The sequence below is a fragment of the Grammomys surdaster genome, unplaced genomic scaffold (assembly GCF_004785775.1).
Source record: "Grammomys surdaster isolate TR1022 unplaced genomic scaffold, NIH_TR_1.0 126048, whole genome shotgun sequence".
NCBI classification, from domain to species: Eukaryota; Metazoa; Chordata; class Mammalia; order Rodentia; family Muridae; genus Grammomys; species Grammomys surdaster.
Genome location: NW_021620860.1, coordinates 4,813,517 through 4,819,420, shown reverse-complemented (window position 1 = coordinate 4,819,420; position 5,904 = coordinate 4,813,517).

Below are 5,904 nucleotides of genomic sequence, written 5' to 3'. Positions count from 1 at the left end.
TTCCCAAGATCCCTGCAACCTTCAGAGTCTCTTCTCATCCTTGCCCCTCCCCCAACACCACTCCTTAGCAGTGGACAGCTATCTGCAGTCCTTCCCAAAGTGTGAAGAGTTGAGTCTCAGGTCTTAGCCCTCCCCTCTCCCACCAACAGAGACAGGAACAGCTGGGGTCTGAGAGAAGCACTGGAGGCCATGGAGTCACTATGGAGATGAAGAGAATGTTCTGGAAGTTTCTGGGTTGTCTCAGCTTCTGGTCCAGATGTTCTGCTGTGCCCTTCCTGAGTCAAAGGGTACTTCCAGCCTAGTGGAGAGGGCATAGGCTCTGCTACAGTCTGGTGATAAAGGTGTAAGCTCAGCCCCAGTCTGAGGGAAGAGGCACAGCACAGATGATGCTAGTCTGATGCACTAGTTTGCTGGAAAAGGCTCAGGTTCTGTTTTTAGGGAAATTTGTCTGCAGGCTCAGCCTTCTAAGAGTAACATCTTCTACTATTTTGGTTTTTATTTGCATTTTCACTTTAGGATCTGCCTCCCAACTGTAACTTAAACCTTGTATTCTGGGACTTTATTCTGTCTTCTATAGTTTTCAGTACTTGCCCAGGCACAGAACAGAGAATTTCTGTTTACCTGAATGAACTTGGAGCCGGCACCAAATGCAAAAAGCCCTCAGGCAAGACCTTGCAGTGGCTGCTGTGCTATGGTCCTTTCATCTTGCAGCTTGCTGCCTTTCTGACCACACTCCTGGGATCACCAGCCACTCTGAGCTGTGAGTTTCAGTATCTTGCTCTGGCTTCCTATTCATGGTCTTCTTCCCTTTCTTCTCTCCTCTTCTGTAAAATCCTGCTGGTCCTTTCACACTCCTCTATCTCCTGTTGCTTCCTGAAAACCACCAGTTCCTTTGCGGGTCTCCCTTCTCCCTCTGTGCAGGCTTGCAGTTCCTACTTCTTCCTCCTTTAGGCTGAAGATCCTGGGAGGCCCTGCTTGTCTGGAGCCGTCTCAGAGCCTGGTACCTTGTAGAGGCTCAACTGGGGATGAGGGCCCAGGGACCCGGGGGCTGACCTTGCTCCCTGTGAGTCTCAGTGGGAGGCGTAGGTGGTTGGTGGGGAAGGGGGTGATTTCAGAGGCTGAATTGATGGAGAGGTATGAGTCTTCTAAGTAGAGAAGAAAGAGAAAGGTGACGTGCAAGAGGCCTGGAGAAGACTGAGGGGACACTAAAGGGAGGCAATGGGGACAGGGTGAGGGCACAGGGACAAGGAGTGGAGACAGAGGGAGGCAAGGACATTGGGTCACTAGACTACATGAGCACAGACTCCTATATTAGCCTCAGAGGCTCTAATGATTCCTTCTCAAGCCTTTGTTGGCCACACATACTCCATCTTTCCTGGGGTCTGGACCAACCTCCTTTCTGTAATTCCTCCGTGATGCCTGAGGTATCTTGGTGGTCTCTCTACTTGGCTACCCAATTCTCCTTTTTCACAAATGCTGCCTGGCCTGACATTCAAACTAAAAACCTGGAAGCCAACCTCAGGCCTCGTCTTTCTGTTATCAGTTTCCAAGCTGATAGATTTCTGCCTCTTACATCTCATCAGTGGGTTATCTTTTTCCATCTTGTTACCACAGGCTGGACCTGTCCACCATAGCCTGTCACCTGGAGCTCAGTGGCAGCCTCCTAGGAGTCTGCCGCATCCCACAGTGGCTACCTACCAATAATCCACATACCTTACACCAGCTGTATGCATTCTGTCTCCTCTTGGATCTAGTTGTCACATATCCTGGGAGCTCTTCCTAGGCTCTTTAACCAAGACTGAGTCAAAGCCACCTCCAGGAGCTGCCCTGTCCCCTCAACACAGCATATTGGCTGGGTCTTGGCTCTCTGGACAGAACTGGGATCTCCACCAAGTCCATAATAGGCCCTAGTAAGTCCTGGGACATAGCAGGTCATATGCCATTTATTGATGAGACCTTCCTCCAAGAAGACAATAGATGGTTGCCCTCACAGGCAGGACTAGGGTCTAGGAGACTAGAACAGGGGCAGGGACCTTATGTCAGAGTTGAGGTTATCCCATGCTGGCCCTGGAGAAGCTGACCTCCAGGGAACCAGCAAAGCTCCCCAACCCTACCCCCACCAACACACCCAGAGCCTCTGTCTGCAGGAAGGATCAGGACTCCTTATCAACTGTCACTGGCATTTTTAACAGCAGCCTGGAGTTGGACAAACCAGGAAGGGTGTGATAACATCTTATTCCTGTTCTGGACCATGTCAGGGAGGAAGATGTTACTTCCAGAGTTGGACATAACCCGCAGTAGAGACCTTTAAGGATTATTTTACCTTAAAAAATCCTAGGGGGTCTAGAAAAAGGGCTCCATAGTTAAGAGCACTCATTCAGCTTGCAAAGAACCAGGGTTCAATTCCCAGCACCCACACGGTGGCTCACAATTATCCATAACTCCAGAACCAGATTCTGTGCCATCTTCTGAAGTCTGTGAGAACCAGGCACACATGTGGTACACATACTATATGCAGGCAAAACAAACAAACAAACAAACACCAACAACCAAAAAGCCAAAAACAGAACAAAACAACAACAAAAAAACAAAAAAAAACTCAAAAAAGCTCATAAAAACAAAACAACCACTCATACACACAATTTGTTTTAAAGTTAAATTTAAATTTTCTCATTTAAAACAAAAACCTCTTAGGTATTTTACTTCCTAACCCCCGTGTCTTTGTTTGGTTCTTTAAAAGACTTATTTTTATGTCATGTTATGTGTATGAGTGTTTTGTCTGCATGTATGTAAATGCGTCATGCTCATGGAGGCAGGTGGTGTCAGGTCACCTGGAATTGGATTTACAGGCAATTGTTGTGAGCTGCTGTGTGGGTGCTGGGAACTGAACCCAGATCCTCTGGAAGAGCTCTTAACCACTGAGCCATCTCTCCACCCCTTTGTTTGGTTTTTAATGTTTCAACTAAATAGTGTGTGTGTGTGTGTGTGTGTGTGTGTGTGTGTGTGTGTGTGTGTGCATGAATCCGTTTTCTCCTTCCAACATGTTGGTCTCCAGGATCCATCTCAGGTAGTTAGGCTTGGTGGCAAGTGCCTGTACCCACTGACCCATCTCCCTGGCCCTAATGAATTTGGTTTGTTTGGTTGTTGTTGTTGTTTGAAACAGGATCTCACTATGAAGTTCTGGCTGCTATGCAACTCACTGTGTAGACAAGGCCAGCCTTAGACTCACAGAGATCCTCCTGCTTCTGCCTCTCAAGTGCTGGGGTTAAAGGTATGCATCATCATACCAGGCTAAATGTATGGCTCAGGCTGGCCCTGAACTCCTGATCCTCCAGTCACTGCCTCCTTTGGCAAATCCTGATTGACCACAAACTGATGATTCTTTTTTTTCTTTCGAGACTAGGTCTCATGTAGCCCAGGCTATCCTCATGTAGCAGAGGATACCTTGTCCTTCTGATCCTGATCATCATACAATGCTGTATATGAAACCCAGGCTTTAAGTATGCTAGGCTACCTACCACTCTAGACACTGAGCCACATGCTCAGCCCTCCTGTGTAGATGTGAGGAAATGTTAAGCCTGGGCTATCCCAACCCCTATGCAGTTCTGACCTGCATAGACCCCTTGAGGCTGAGCCGGCCATGAAACAGGGTAATAAACCTGTCACACCTCCCCTTAGACAGTGGCCGCCATTAAATGGTGTGAAGATGGAATGAGTCACACAAAGAGCCAGAGAGATGCCAGGCGGAATACCCGGGAGTTAGGTCCCCTCCCAAGACCCTTCCAGGGGATACAAAGGCAGTGAGGGGAAGGAGGCCAGTCAGCTTCTGGGGAACAAGCTGGAAGCTGGGGGTCCAAGACCACAGCAGATGTCCCCCCACCCCCCGCTAGAGGAAAGGGTGAGCTCAGAAGCGGGCCCAGGCACAGCCAGCGGGTAGGAGACATAATTAAAATGCCAGAGGTTAGGAGGTGAAGTTACAACGGAAAGAATGAAGGGCCAGCATGCTGCTGCGGCTGCTTCTCCCGCCCTCTCCCTCTGCCAAACTCACATTCGATTTTTATTTCGGGAGCCGCCAGCACAGCACTTGGGAGGGAGCAGAGAAACCACTCCGCTCTCTCACCCTGCCACGTCTGGAGCTGGGGCAAGGCAGGGGGAGAGCTTCGGGAAGGACGGCAGGTCCCCACCCCAAGACTTAGCCAACCTCAGGAATGGGGCACCAGGGGAGTGTGGCACCTGGACAGAAAGTGGAGTTTAGAAAGCAAGGATAACCAGACCTAAAAGAATGAAGGCTGGTCCTTGCCACTTCTCTTGAACCTATCCTGTGTCACTTCAGCTCTTGGGGATGAACTCAGTATCCTCCTGCAGGGGAGACATTCAGCTCTTTAGGTCCTTGCATTGGCAATCTGTATGCATGGAAGGCTCCTAAGCCTGGTCTTGGTTCTTGTGTCTCCCTGTGTGACCTGGGAAAGTTACTACCCCCAACCTCTCTGCAGTAGGAAGAGTTGGTGAGATGGACAGTTTCAAACTGAGCTCTGCAAAGGTCTGGTCCTGCCTTTTCTGGACCACCTTCTTCTGGATACATTTTGTGTCTATTCTCTAGGGAGATAGGAAGGTGAGGGCTAAGAGTGGACAGCCCTTGAAGAGCACAGAGCCCTTCCTGCAGACAGGAGCTGGAGGCCAGCTCTGTGTTCCTGCTCTCAGTTTTCTCCTCAACCCGTAATGCAGTCCAGATGGTGCCTCATCAGAAAGCCGAGGCAGCAGATTCCAGGGAAAGCGGTTGGGCTCCTCTCTGCAGCAGGCTGGGGAGGGGGCTGGGGCAAGCCACTGGGAAAATGGAGCTTGTGGGAGGGGTGTTGCCCCCCCAGGAGGGCATATGGAGGAGACCTCTGAGACACCTCACTACCAAATAAGGGGCTGAGGACAGCACAGACACAGAAAGGAGTGGCCGTGCTACGAAGAGTCTGTCTGCTGAACTCCTTGGAGGTGCCCTCCCTGCTTGCTCAGCCAGAGCCTTGTTGGTAGGGGGAAGGGTCCCGAGCATCTGTTTTGGAAAACAGTCCGGGTATCTGGGTTTAAATTCTTGCTCCGCCTCAGGGAGGCTTTACAACCCTTGATCAGGCATAGTTGACTTCACGAACCTCGCTTACCCGATCCATAAAATGGGTTGCTTAATGCTAATCTTGGTATGGCCGTGAAAGGGACACGCGGCAGTCTCACTGTTAGGCAGGATTCCTACAATAAGGAGAAAACCTTTTCATTGTCTACTCCGGATTTCCCCCTGGTACAGTTTCTCTGAGGACTCCTGGGAGACTTCAAATCTCCTTTTGAAAGATCGTCCTCCCTCCCGATTGAGTATAGAGAGGGAGGGTGCTCTGGCAAAGGCTGACCCTGATGCCTTCCTCCGCCCTGGCTGGCCCTCCCCCTCACGACTCCTGGCTAGGCTCAATCCGGGGCCAAAGAGCCACGTCGAAGAAGCAGAAGGTGCAGGGCGGGGGCTTCATGGGGAGGGGGTAGTCTCTCCCCAGCCAGGCCCCGCCCGCTCCCGGCTCCCCAGCTAGGACAGCCTCCAAGCCACGCTATGCTCTCTCTCCTCTGCCTCAGATGCACGGAGGGGAGCGCCTCGATTTTTCCACCAGTAGAGCCAAAAGTAAAATGAGAACCAAATCCAGCCTGAAGCTGCCGGCCCCATACCTACCCCTGTGGTGAATGGAGGGAAGGAGAGGGACTCCAGCCCTGTCCCCACCCTATTCGATGCCAGGACCCCAGGGGCAGAAGGCTCAGGCAAGGGGGACCTCGACTGCCTCACTCTCACTGTGGGGTGGAAATTGGGGGTGGCTGATGTATGGTTCCCCACCCCCCGGTCTCCGGGAAGGAGAAGCCCCTCCCCTCTGCACCGTTCTATCT